The sequence below is a fragment of the Rutidosis leptorrhynchoides genome, chromosome 3 (assembly GCF_046630445.1).
Source record: "Rutidosis leptorrhynchoides isolate AG116_Rl617_1_P2 chromosome 3, CSIRO_AGI_Rlap_v1, whole genome shotgun sequence".
NCBI lineage: Eukaryota > Viridiplantae > Streptophyta > Magnoliopsida > Asterales > Asteraceae > Rutidosis > Rutidosis leptorrhynchoides.
Window position 1 is genome coordinate 39714052 of NC_092335.1, and position 15021 is coordinate 39729072.

The window sequence follows — 15021 nt, forward strand, 5'->3', positions numbered from 1 at the left end:
AAGTTGAATATGTCTAATTCTACAAAAGTCTTATACTACTATATATTTGTCAATTTCCCCATAAATAATATTAATCTTAATATACTGTATTAATTTTATTAAAAAAAACCTTTAGATTTAAAATTTAAACAAATACATATATTCGTAAATGTTACTGCGTTCTGCGGAGTCTTATAAAATCCGTCTTTTTTTTTTATTAGAAAGAGCGGGGCCTTACTTATTCAGGGGGTGGGGAAACCCGTAGGAAGGGGGACGAACCGCCGAAATGACATCTGAAATCGCCAACATGAACACAAACGAAATCTTTAATTTCGTATAGAAAGAAAACGAACCGCTTCTATTCTCGGAGCCCACGGAGCGGTATATGAAGAATTTTTGGTCCCTTTCGTCCAGTGGTTAGGACATCGTCTTTTCATGTCGAAGACACGGGTTCGATTCCCGTAAGGGATAGGTACTCATTCCCGGCCGCTTTCAGTTAGTGTTCATTGCTGAGTGATCGCTCGCTATCTGGCTGAAAAAGGTGGTCCGGAGCCTTTGTCATTGGCAGTCAACTAAGTAGGGCCTGAGGCCCCATGTGAATCCGTAAATCTGAGGAGCATGCCGCAACAAAAGGATGGTCCCCTATGCATTTCATTCTTTCCGGAAGGGAAAAAAGAAGTACCCCCATCACAGTGAACCTCTCCTTGTGATCGGGATGAGGAAGTGGCCAAGGAGGTCTACTATACCGATAATGGATTAGTAACCGGTGAAATCCCCAAATAAAAATTTCAGTGAACTACTGAAGCTATCAGTGTGATTGATCAGACAAGTACCAATGCTTTCGGTAGACTTCTTTCATCTCCGAATTTGCTTGCGACAAGTCCTAGCATTAGTATGAGTTCGTTGACCGCGTAAGGGTGATCCATCTTGATGAAGAATTCCACGATAACAAGAAATAGAAATTAATCGTTCGATGTCTGCTCGTTCTCCCCTCTTCAATTCCCAATGAACAACATGATCTTGACCTATCATTTGTTCAATTTGGTCGATCTGATACTTAGTTAATTCTTTTATCTTTATGTTCCCACTGATACCTAATCGATAACGAACCAGAATGGCTTTTTTAGGCCCAATTCCATCTATTTTTGTTGAGGCAATTCTTACTTGTTCATCGGCAACTGATCTAGCTCCTGAAATATATAACATTCTTGATCCTTCCTTTTACTAATCTTCTCGGCTGAAATCCAAAAAGATTCTCCACTCTGCTCCTACTCCTTCTTCTCCTTTAGGATAGGGTCGTCGTTGGTCCTTTTTTGCACAAAACCTCCGCTCCTTCAACTGATTTCATTCATTCATAAACTCGCTTGATTGTGCCATCAAGAGCTCCAGCTGCAAGAGGATATGATCTTTAGGATGGGCACGAAAGCTGCATTGATCTGACTTCTTTGCTTCTGCTATTGAAGCGAAAAATCCCAACAAAACTTTATCAATTCTCATTCTTCTTTGGTATAATAAATAAATTATTACATTAAATTACTAGAACATTAATTTATCATGTAGTGTTAAATGTTAAATCACTAATAAATATTATAATTATAATTATAATTATTACTCCGTATAATTATATATTAAATACTTTATACAGTTGAGATTTTATGACCATACTCATGCACTTGAAAAACATATTTACTAAATTCATGCACCTTACAAAATATACTCCGTAATGTTTTTTTTTCTTTTTTGAAAACAAACACACATATTATTTTTCCGCGACGAAACTCGAACTCACAACTTTAAGGTTGATAACTTGTTTTGATACCACTAATTAAGCCAAAAGCGCTTTTCTATTTTTTTTTTTTTAATCACTTTAACTGTTCCATGTTCTAAACAACCATTCCAATATTCCATGTCTTCTACTTTCTAACATGAATGTTATTACCAATCAGAAATATTGTCTTATACTCTCTTATTTTTTTAATTCAACGTGCTTAAAATGATTTTCATACACTTTGAATGATTTACAAACAAGTATTGGGGGTCAACCGCGCTTCGCTGCGGTCGAAGTTCGGTTGACCATGTAAGAGCTTGTCGATTTTATCAAAGAGCCAATGACTTGGCGGTATCGAGGTCACTCTTATAACCTTAAGGTTGAGAGTTCGAGTCCTATTTATGACACTTCGTGGTGTATATATTCGTGTTAGTATTAGGTGGGTGGGTGACTTTGCCTTTCAACAAAAAAAAAAAACCTTGCCAATTTTTGTAGAAAAATAAAAATTTGAAAAAAAAAAACTTCTATGACTCAAACCCAAGACCATTCGGTAGACATAGAAGACACATAACCATCAATTCATTGATGTTTTTGTGTTTAAATAGGTTTTTAAATTTGAAAAATTAAAATGTAAAACTAAAAAAAGAAAACTAAACAAAGAAAAAAAAAGTTCAACGGTTTCTAACTATAGACCAATAAGCAATACACGTGAGCACCATACCAGGCTACCATTAACCATTCACTTTTGTAGAATAATGACCTAAGACTATTCCTAACCGTAATTGTGATGTCAAAGGCAAGTGATGTACTTTTTGGTGATGCGGCAAGGTCTTGTGGTGAAGTTGTTTAAAGGGGAAGATCAAATTTGAGAGTTAAATTTGTGGTGGGTGATGTGGTAAAATATTATTGGTAGTCGGGTATAAAATTTATTAACTAATAATATGTAAAAATATGTGGTAAAATCTTGATTGGCTGAAACAAATTTGACACCTCCGTGAAATTTCCGACTGACGCCCCGGGGTCAAATTTTGACGTCACGTTAGGGGCGTCAAAGGCGTCAAACAAGCAGCCATGTGGGATGACGGAGCAAAAGTGACGGTGGGTTAAAACCAGCCTAATAACATTCATGTAGTCAAATTGGTATACTTTTTTAAAATAGAATATTAAAGCCACAAATTGGTATACTTTAAAAAAAAAAAAAAAATATTAAAGCCAAGCCCCGGGGTCAAATTTTGACGTCGCCTTAGGGGCGTCAAATGCGTCAAACAAGCAGCCATGTGGGATGACGGAGCAAAAGTGACGCTGGGTTAAAACCAGCCTAATAACATTCATGTAGTCAAATTGGTATACTTTTTAAAAATAGAATATTAAAGCCACAAATTCGTATTAAAAAAAAAAAAAAAAAAAACCACCAAACCCAAGGGCTTGAACCAGGGACCAACAACTTGTAAGAACGCCCAACAAACCAATCAACCAGCCATTGGTTTTTATTAAATTCCACAGCTATTACATTATACGGAGTATATATTTTTAAGTGGGGTTTTTCCAAGTCAAAATTGTTTGGTAATATTGACGCTACTGTTCATCAGTTTTTCTAATAAATTCCACAGCTATTACATTATACGTGTTATAATTCAGTAGGCTTATAACTACCTTTAGTGGTTTGATTCTTGATGTTATAATTCAGTAGGCTTATAACTACCTTTAGTGGTTTGATTCTTGATGTTATAATTCAGTAGGCTTATAACTACCTTTAGTGATTTGATTCTTGATTTAGAATACTAATAATGAAGTGTAAGAACAAAGATGATAATGGAGAGAAAGAAAGAAACACTTTGTAAGTGTGAGAAATGGTGCAAGTTTAATGCTTGCATTCATGAGTATTTATAGCCTAAAATCTCAATATAAAAATACATACTTTGTGTACCAAAATTGACTATATGTATACACCAAAATTGACTATCCATATCTATATTATTATTATTATTATAACACTCCCCCTTGGATAGCAATTTTATTTTGTTGAAGATCAACTATAAATTACTGCCTCGTTAAAAACCTTGCTAAAGAAAACCCAGTGGGAAAAAACTTTAGCTAAGGGAAAAAGAGTGCAGCATGGAGTTGACTCCCCCTCAAGTAGACATCGCTTCAGCTGTTACATCTTTTGAACATGTCTCATGCCAATGTTATGAACGTGTGTTCTGAAAATAGCAGTTGGAAGTGCTTTCGTGAAAAGATCAGCAGAGTTTTTGCTAGATTGCACATATCTCATTTCAATCTGGTTGTCCTTAATGAGATTTTGAGTGTATGAGAAGAATCTAGGTGGTATGTGTTTTGTTCGGTCACTTTTGATATACCCTTCTTTCATCTGTGCTATGCAAGCTGCATTATCTTCATAGATAGTTGTTGGACTTTTATCGCGTTCTAGTCCACAAGAATCAGTAATGAGTTGTGTCATTGATCTCAACCAAAAACATTCTCGAGTAGCTTCATGTAATGCAATCACTTCGGCATGATTTGACGATGTAGCAACAAGTGTTTGTTTTTGAGAACGCCATGATATTGCAGTACCTCCATTTAGGAATACATATCCAGTTTGAGATTTAGCTTTATGTGGATCAGATAAATAACCTGCATCTGCATAACCAACCAAATCTTGTTTTGATTCGTTAGAATAAAATAATCCTAAATCAGTAGTTCCTCGAAGGTATCGAAATATGTGTTTGATCCCATTCCAGTGTCTTTTGGTAGGAGCAGAGCTGAACCTTGCCAACAAATTAACTGCAAAAGAAATGTCAGGTCTTGTACAATTTGTAAGATACATAAGAGCTCCAATTGCACTAAGATATGGTACTTCTGGTCCAAGAATGTCTTCTTGATCTTCACATGGACGAAATGGATCAGCTTCAACATTGAGTGATCTAACAACCATAGGAGTACTTAATGGTTTTGCCTTGTCCATATTGAAACGTTTCAAAATCTTTTCAGTATATGTTGTTTGATGTACAAGTAAACCATTAGGCATATGCTCAATTTGTAAACCAAGGCAATACTTGGTTTTTCCGAGATCTTTCATTTCAAATTCTTTCTTTAGAAGTTGAATGGCTTCATGGATCTCTTTATTTGTACCTATGATGTTAAGATCATCAACATAAACAGCTATGATCACATATCCGGATGTTGTTTTCTTAATGAAAACACAAGGGCAAGTAAGATTATTTGTATACCCTTTGCTTATCAAGTAATCACTTAATCGGTTATACCACATACGTCCCGATTGTTTTAACCCATATAAAGATCTTTGTAATTTAATCGAATACATTTCTTTGGGTTTTGCATTTGATGCTTCTGGTACCTTAAATCCTTCAGGTATCTTCATATATATATCACTATCAAGTGATCCATATAGATAAGCAGTCACAACATCCATGAGATGCATTTCTAAATTTTTAGAAACTGCCAGACTGATTAAGTACCTAAAAGTAATTGCATCCATAACAGGAGAATAAGTTTCTTCATAATCAATTCCCGGTCTTTGAGAAAAACCTTGAGCTACAAGTCTAGCTTTATACCTTGTAACTTCATTTTTCTCATTTCTTTTTCGGACAAAAATCCATCTGTATCCTACAGGTTTCACATCTTTAGGAGTGAGAATGATGGATCCGAAAACTTTTCTTTTATTGAGTGATTCTAATTCAGCTCGTATTGCTTCTTTCCATTGAGCCCAATCATGTCTATTTTGACATTCAACCATAGATGTTGGTTCTGGATCATCATCATTATTCATGATGTCATATGCAACATTAAATGAAAATTTCTCATCAAGATTTTTCATTTCATTTCGGTTCCATAATATTTTTGAATATGCATAATTGATTGCAATTTCTGTATTGACATCATCAATCTCCTCTGCAGTAGGAGTACTGATTTGTGGTTCTTCTTGAACACTTTCTTTTACTTCATTATCAGCTGATTTTCTTTTTCGAGGATTTTTATCCTTTGAACCGATTGGTCTTCCACGTTTCTGACGTGGCAAAGATTCATGAGTGACGTTATTGCCAGCTTTTGGAATTTCAATTCGAGCTGGAGTATTTACTGCTGGTATATATGATTTTGTCACCGTTTTTGTATCTGTAAATGCATCAGGCAATTGATTTGCAAGTTCTTGTATATGCATTATCTTTTGAACTTCTGTCTCGCATTCTTTTGTGCGAGGATCAAGATACTTTAATTGAGGTTCACACCATGAAACATCATTTTCTTTATTTTTCATTTCTCCCCCCTAATCTAGGGAACAATGTTTCATTAAAATGACAATCAGCAAAACGTGCTGTAAAAACGTCACCTGTCATAGGTTCAATATACCTTAATATTGAAGATGTTTCATATCCAACATATATTCCCAACCTCCTTTGAGGACCCATTTTTGTACGTTGTGGTGTCGCAATTGGAACATACACTGCACAACCAAATGTTCTAAGATGGGAAATATTTGGCTCTTGACCAAAAGCAAGTTGTAGGGGGGAATATTTATGACTTGCACTTGGTCTGATGCGAATCAATGCAGCAGCATGTAAAATTGCATGACCCCATATAGATACAGGGAGTTTTGTTCTCATTATCAATGGTCTAGCGATTAACTGTAAACGTTTAATCAATGACTCGGCTAAACCATTTTGTGTATGCACATGAGCAACAGAATGTTCAACAACAATTCCTATAGACATGCAATAGTCATTAAATGCTTGAGATGTAAATTCACCAGCATTATCAAGTCTCACCCTTTTAATGGTGTAATCAGGAAAATGAGCTCTCAATTTAATAATTTGGGCAAGAAATTTTGCAAATGCCACATTACGGCTTGATAACAGACAAACATGAGACCATCTGCTAGATGCGTCTATTAGAACCATGAAATATCTAAATGGTCCACATGGTGGATGAATTGGTCCACATATATCACCTTGAATTCTTTCAAGAAACATTGGTGATTCTTTCTCAACCTTAAGTGGTGAGGGTCTAGTTATCAATTTTCCAAGAGAGCAAGATGTACATGGAACCATTGTATCATGATGGATTTTTCTATCCTTTAGTGGATGTCCATGAGTACATTCAATAATCCTTTTCATCATTGTTGATCCTGGATGGCCTAATCTGTTATGCCATAAACTGAATACACCAGGATCAATATATTTTTCGTTAACTACCATATGTATTTCTGGTACATTTATATGTGTATAATGTAATCCAGAACTAAGTCTTGGCAGTTTTTCAACCACATGACTCTTGTCAGTGATACTTAAATATTTCTCATTTTCTGTTGTCACTGACTGATAATCATACCCGTTAAGGTATATGTCGGAGAAACTCAATAAATTTCTGCTTGACTTGGGAGAAAATAAGGCATCATTTATTAAAAATTTTGTACCATTTGGTAGTATGAAATTTGCCTTTCCTATCCCTTTTATCAAGTTAGCAGGTCCTGATATTGTATGTATAGTTCCTTCCGTTGGTTTTAGATCAATAAAATATTTCTCGGATTTAAGTATAGTGTGTGTAGTTCCACTGTCTGCTATACAGAGATCTCCACCACTTGATTGATGTTGTATTCCAGCAAAATTCATATTGAACTTCATATATAAGAAATAAATAGTGAGTACATTAATATTACACAATATTTTAAACGCAAATAGATAGTACTGAAACATTTAGCAAACATAATGACAAAGACAGACGATATTAAATCGTTTATTTTTCAAAAGACACACAACTTAAACATTCAAGAAATCTTCATATAAATCAGATGGTTTCTCAGTGACTGTTGGATCAATATTATCCACAAAATTTACTTCCTTTTCTTTACCTTTCAGCGAATCCTGATACATCTTAACAAGATGTTTAGATGTTCGGCAAGTATTAGCCCAGTGGCCCATTCTACCACATCTGTAGCAAGATTCTTCAGAATTTTTAGAAGAATTTTCTTCAACATCTTGTTTAATGGGCTTGTTTTGTGGTTGATATTTATATTTTCGTGGATTACTATTTCTTTGACCACCACGGCCACGACCACGACCACGTCCACGCCCATTACCATTACCATAAGGATGGTTTCTACCATAGTTATGGCTTTTGGCATGATGATGGTGATGGTTATTATAACCACGACCTTGCCCGCGTCCTTGTCCCTGTTTATAATTATTTGCAGTATTTGCTTCAGGGATTGCAAGTGTACCAGTAGGACGGGATTGCTGATTTTTCATTAATAGCTCATCATTTTGCTCTGCAACTAAGAGATATGAATTAAGTTCAGGATATGTTTTGAACTTTAGCATTCTCAAATTTCTTTGCACTGTGATGTTTGCAGCATTCATTGTGGAGAAAGTTTTCTCCATCATGTCTGCATCACTAATTTCATGTCCACAGAATTTAAGTTGTGAACATGTATTATACAGAGCTGAGCTGTATTCATTTACTTTCTTAAAGTCTTGGAACCTTAATGTTCTCCATTGTTCCATTGCAGCTGGAAGTAAAATTTCTCTTTGATTATTGAATCTGCTTTTGAGACCTTCCCATAAAACATGGGGATCTTCTACAGTCACATAATTATTTTGTAAGCATTCATCAATATGTTGATGAATAAAGCAACATGCCGTAGCTTGTTCTTTTTCAGAACAAGTGTTGTTTTCATTTATGGTTTCAAGAATGCCCATTGATTTAAGATGCATTTTTACTTTTATAACCCATGGCATGTAGTTGTTTCCAGTTGATTCTAAAGGAGTAAATTTAAGCTTTTCCAGATTCGACATTTTCTATTATCAAAAATTAAAACAAACATCATGATAAATTAGAGTCAATTTATATTCATAAGTATATAAACATCAAACATAAATTTAATATAACATAAATGATAAGTAGGTGACAGTGTCGACCATGTGTAAGCAATCATAAATAAATGTTATATAACAAAAATATAAATATTAGTAAACATAAATGAAAATTTGGCGACAGTGTCGACCATATATTTTTTCAGGTGGTATAACCGACCTATATCATTCTGGTGGTATAACCGACCATATATCATTTTGGTGGTATAACCGACCATATATCATTTTGGTGGTATAACCGACCATATATCATTTTGGTGGCAGAGCCAACCATATTTAGTATTAAGATTATCGTGCTGATAACGTGTTATAATTCAGTAGGCTTATAACTACCTTTAGTGGTTTGATTCTTGATGTTATAATTCAGTAGGCTTATAACTACCTTTAGTGGTTTGATTCTTGATGTTATAATTCAGTAGGCTTATAACTACCTTTAGTGATTTGATTCTTGATTTAGAATACTAATAATGAAGTGTAAGAACAAAGATGATAATGGAGAGAAAGAAAGAAACACTTTGTAAGTGTGAGAAATGGTGCAAGTTTAATGCTTGCATTCATGAGTATTTATAGCCTAAAATCTCAATATAAAAATACATACTTTGTGTACCAAAATTGACTATATGTATACACCAAAATTGACTATCCATATCTATATTATTATTATTATTATAACAATACGGAGTATATATTTTTAAGTGGGGTTTTTCCAAGTCAAAATTGTTTGGTAATATTGACGCTACTGTTCATCAGTTTTTCTAATTGAATATATAGATAATAATTTGAAGCTACTGTTCATCAGTTTTTCTAATTGGATAACTAGTTGTTGAACCATCGCTTCGTGTCGGGGGTTCGGTTTTCAATGTATTTTATTGTATTTAGTTTGTAAAATTATTTCGTGACTAAAGAATGATGTCGTTGATGCGCAACTCGAGTCAAACTAAAAGGTATAATCCGTGAAAGATTTAAATGTTATTTTAAATTAACAATATATGTCCATGTCCGCGTTTAGCTATGTAACTATCGACTTTTAAAAATTTAACGCAAAATCAACGTGTATGAAAGTTACCCCAAATATTTAGCGTTTTTTAAAAAGCGTCCGTTTTGCGTATAGTTAGTGACATTGTGTTCCTAAAATTATTTCGAGTTTAACGATGGTGTCGGAAAAATTTAACTCGTTGCGAGCGAGAAGATATGACCCGTTGAATATTTGGGTAGAGTTTATTTAAGATTTTTTATGAAAATGGTTATTTGACACTTCCCCCTGGTTGGGGGGTCGATTTGAATATTTGAAAAAAGTATGAGAGTCGTTGTTGGTGCAGTGAAATTTAATTAGAATTTAAAAAAAATGAAAAGACGAAAATATTCCTAATTACTATTCACCTTTTTTGTCTATTAGATAATATAGTAATATTTTCTTCTTACACTTTGCTTGTTTTCCGGGGCAAGGTGCGTTTTTTTTTTCTTTTCTAAATCTTGAAATTACAGAGTTACTTATGAATTATGTCTAACAATCTCAAGGTTCCAAATTGAACGCAAATGAAACAGACACAATTGACCTTTGATGTACTTTTATGCAAGGGAGTACAAAACTACACATAGTTCGACGGTCTTAAAAGATACTCCGTAATATCTAACTATAAGATTAGAATACCCTTGGACTAGCCACAATAACACTAATTATTAGAATGTGTCAATTGATCACCATTGATATTGATTAATACAATTAAGACAAAACTGTTTATAAATAACTTGATACCAAATTTTCAGCGATTTCTCGTATCCGTAAAGAACAAAGGAATAAGATGATGTCACTCTAGGTGGGTCGTTAATTCTCCATTTCATCTTCATCATCAAGTTCCTGTGACTTCGATAACTAGTGGCAGCAGTTTCAACTTCTTATCTACTTGTTGGTACGATTTTTCGTATAGCGGCTGTAAGGTACCAGTACAAGACAATAGCTGCTCAGCGTGTGACGTATACCGTTGATTGTTGTTTGCCCTCGAAAAATAATCTCTGCAGACCCGGAACACAGATGTAAGATCTGTGGGGTGGCCTCAATCAATCTGTGGACCAATCTATAATGGTCCGTCTAGCGTATTGCTGCTAAGCGGCTAATGTGCTTTTAGAGTGAAAAAGAACTGTGTGAGAGAGAAAGTGTACTTCTTTCTGACTGAAGTTCAGATCGGAATGATGTGAAATGTGGTGACCCAGGGGATCTATTTATAGGCGTAGAATGTCCGAAATTCACGGGATACACGTGTCAATCACTGAATGGTTCTGTTACGTGAAGTATCCGGAATGTCGGTGGCGTGTGCTGACGTGGCTGCGTGCCGTTCACGCGCTGAGTTAAAGGGCTTATGCATAGAAGCTGTCTGCAGGGCTTACGCTTGACATTGGACGGCCTGCTCTACGTTGGGCGGTAAATACTGAATACCGCTAAATTTTGTTATCTTTTGTGCTTTTTGATCCATTTTTCTGTATGAAAATGGTGCTTTTATGCGTGTATCCCATAGGATACACCATTACTACTTAATTATGAGTTGGCCAATTTAGGTTACATTTCATCTCTAAGACTCGTTCTAACCCAGCGTTAGTCAAACGATGTGGCGCATTTTGCCGGAAGTTCACGCCGTTAACTCGCGTCAAAAGTTGACGGATGATGGCGTTAGTTGGATAATTGACGGATTGTTGTTTGAGCGTGAGTGTAGATCGAGCCAATCCACATATTTATTATTGTTGTTGCTGAACCCCGTGGTTCCTTCTCCTGATGATAGGGCAAACAAACCACCTAAGAAGATGATTACACTATATAAGCTTCAACTTACAATAGGTAACCTTCGTATTCCTCTCATCGTTTTCTTGCAAGAACTTCTGTCTCATTATGGGATTGGCCTTAGTCAAATTCATCCACTTGGTTTGCAAAAAATTGTGCTTTTTGAATTGTACTGTAATGCTGTTGGCAAAATTCCAAGTATAAATGTTTTTCACGAGTTGTTTAGGACTCGATTGGTGAGTAAATGCTGGTACACTTTTGATTGTAAAGCTAATAAGGCCTTTACCGGAACAAAAGAAACCTCCTTAAAAAGATGGAAAAAACCATTCTTTTTTGTTAACGAAAGAGTTATACAGGACAATTGGGCAAACATTCGAAAATGGAGGAAAACTAAAATAGAAGTAAGTAAATCAATTGTTTTGTCTGATGATGAAAGAACAACTGTTGAAGAGTGGAAATCGTTGGAACTGCCACAACGTTCATATGCTGATAACGAAGCCATTTTAGCGCGTTGTGGGATGACTGATAATTGGCGTGCTGGATTTGTACCAGTGCTGCACTGTAAAGGCTGTGGTAGGCGATTTATAAATATGCCTTATTTGTACTATGTTATTGTAGAATGCATTCTTATTGCTATGCATTCAATGTGTCTTTTTTTTTTTTTTTTTTTTTTTTTTTTTTTGCAGAAGAAGAGATGCAGGTCTTTAAAGTATTTAAGAAGACCAATCTGGATTCTCTTACTGTTACTGAGCGGCCAAAGACTGCTATTGAACTTGAGGCCGATAAGGTTAAAGATACTATTTTTGAAGAACAACTGAAGAGCCCTGAACGGCCTACGGAGGGCGGTAATGATGATACTGCATAGCCCTCCTCATCTGATGTGAAAATTATTGAGGCTAATCCAAAACCGCCTACCACCAAGAAAACTGGGAAACACACAAAGCGTCTATGGAAACGTGCAACTGGCAAAACTTCTCAACAAACAAAGAAAAGGAGTATGTCTTTAATATTGTCTGCTACCTTGACATAATATGTATAATATGTGTTAATGCGTATCTGTAAAGTTGGTTATCTACGATGCAGAACCAATTTTGTCAACAGATGGTGATGAAGCCACTGCTAGTAGTGACAAGAGTGGTAAAGTTGTTAATGCTGAAGATGATAATGATGAAGAAGAAGAGGATGAAGAAACAGATGAGGATAATATTGTTAAAAATCATCCTTTCACTAACCCATTAACTTCCACAAAAATAGGTACAACACAGTCTTCATCATCTTCTCAGCCGCCTTCCGTTGTCCCTCTAGCCGGCTTAAGAAGCTTTGTGGAAGATCCTGTTAAAAAATCTGACTGCTTTGTTAATATTCTGAAGGTACATATCACCAGTTAACTCATGAAAATCCATTTGTATTGGCTATATTGTTTGTAATTTCTGAATGTGTGGTTTATTTTTGTAGGGAAATATGATTGCTGATCTTTCGGCATCCTTATCTGCAATGACACTTAAACAAAGTTGTTAATCAACTGCTGCATTACTGGTGCTTCTGAATCAGCATGTTCTTCATGGTCTGAAAATGCAAGAGGCTCAATCAACTCTTGTTGATAATGCTGTCCAGAATGCCAGCAAATTGAAAAGGATGGAAGTTGAGCTAAAAGATGTTAATCTGAAGTGGAAAACATCAGTTAATTTGGCACAAAAGAAGGAAGAGGCACTCCAATCGATTGAGAAAAAATGTGTTGCTGAAAGGACTGAAAAAGAGAAGGCGATGGAGGAGAAGGATGAATTATTGAAGGAAGTTGAAAAGTTGAAAAAGTTGGTTGAACAAGAAAAATGTCGTGCTGATGAAAAAACTGTTGCTGCTGCTGCTTCAGAGAAGAATTTTATTGATTTAAAAAATGGGATTCCTGCTCTTGTGCAGAGGGTGTTGAGCTCTCCTCTTATTGGTCAGACTTTTCATAGATATCTGGAAGCGTCTATGGAAAGTGACCTTTCAGATACTATGGTGGAAATTTTGAATGCTCTTCCTATAAGATCTGACCCTTTATCAACCGCAATCTCAAAACATATCAAACCTGATGCTAATACCAAGCTGCAAATGGCCATCAATGAAGTGACTTCTCTGAAGATTAACTCTTTGGAAGAAATATGTGCTAAGGATGATATGTCTGTTAAAGACATTCTATAGGTGCCTATTTGAAAAGACAACTAATCTGTAATAACAATGTGTAGCATCTTTATACTGATAGTATATATATATATATATATATATATATATATATATATAGGGGCACGATCCATGGATAAGCTTAAAAGGAGTACAAAACGGATAAGCAAAATAAAAAAAAAAATTTTGAATTTTTTTTTACATTCATAAATCTGCATTAAAATGCACCTCTAATCAATTGTTTTCATAAAAAAAAAAAGTTCAAAATCTTTTAAAAATCGATGATGAATGGTAAAATTAACCATTCATCGGGTTAATTTATCATTCATCTTGTTTATGATTAATGATAAAATTAATCAATGCTAAAAAAAACCAGATGAATTGTTAAATTAACCATTCATCTGTTTTTTTTATCATTCATCATAAACAGATGAATGGTTAAATTAACCATTCATCTGCTTTTTTTAGCATTGATTAATTTTATCATTTATCGCGAACAAAAATGAATGATAAATTAATCAGACGAATGGTTAATTTTACCATTCATCATCAATTTTTACCATTCATCATCGATGTTTACCATTCATCATCGATTTTTGAATGATTTTGTTCAAAAACTTTTTAAAATTTTTTCGTTTTCTTCTATTTGTATATTAAAGGATCGTTTTTTTTTTAAAAATTTTTTTGAAATTTTACTTATCCAGTTTGTGCCCCATTTAGTGCTTATCCATGGATTGGTCCACTATATATATATATATATATATATATATATATATATATATATATATATATATATATATATATATATATATATATATATATATATATATATATATATATATATATATATATATATATATATATATATATATATATATATATATTCAGTCCTTTTGGTTAATGTTGGTATTTTTTTCTGCTTTCCATGATTGACGTATCACTGCCATATGTGTTTAACCATTGCAAGCTTGTTAAAAAGCTTAGATTTTCATATATCACATCATATGAAATGATTTTTGTCTTAAACTAATTTTTGAATTTGTACATGAATTGGACTGTCATCCGCTGTCCGTAATGCATAATTTCTCTTTATGAATCAGAGGTGTACTGCTACCTAAATGGTATTATGTATACAGGCTATTGAAATTGTATACCTGTTTTGTATCTTCACTTAGGAAAACATGTATAACTTTGCTGTTATGTAATGAATATATCAAACAATTTACCCATTCTCCGTTGTGTATCAGAGCATTTGTTTTGTAAAGAAGTATTTGAGAATTCTCACATAATTTCTGAAGTATGATATGAGTCAATTATAATGCTGTTATAAAAATTTATAAATCTGTTAGAGAAATTTCTATTTATGGTATTAACGGTGTTCCGTTTAGCGTGTTGCGCTCAGGTGTTGTGCGGCTTACAAAATACACATGTATTAATTTTTTTTCTTTTTTCAA

The 15021-nt window shown here is 34.3% G+C and overlaps 1 non-coding gene across 1 annotated transcript; it reads left to right on the forward strand.

The window, feature by feature from the left end:
- Window positions 1-378: 378 nt before the first annotated feature.
- TRNAE-UUC (transfer RNA glutamic acid (anticodon UUC)) lies at window positions 379-450 on the forward strand. The gene has a single exon. It is a non-coding gene; the product is annotated as a tRNA-Glu (tRNA).
- The last annotated feature ends 14571 nt before the right edge of the window (window positions 451-15021 follow it).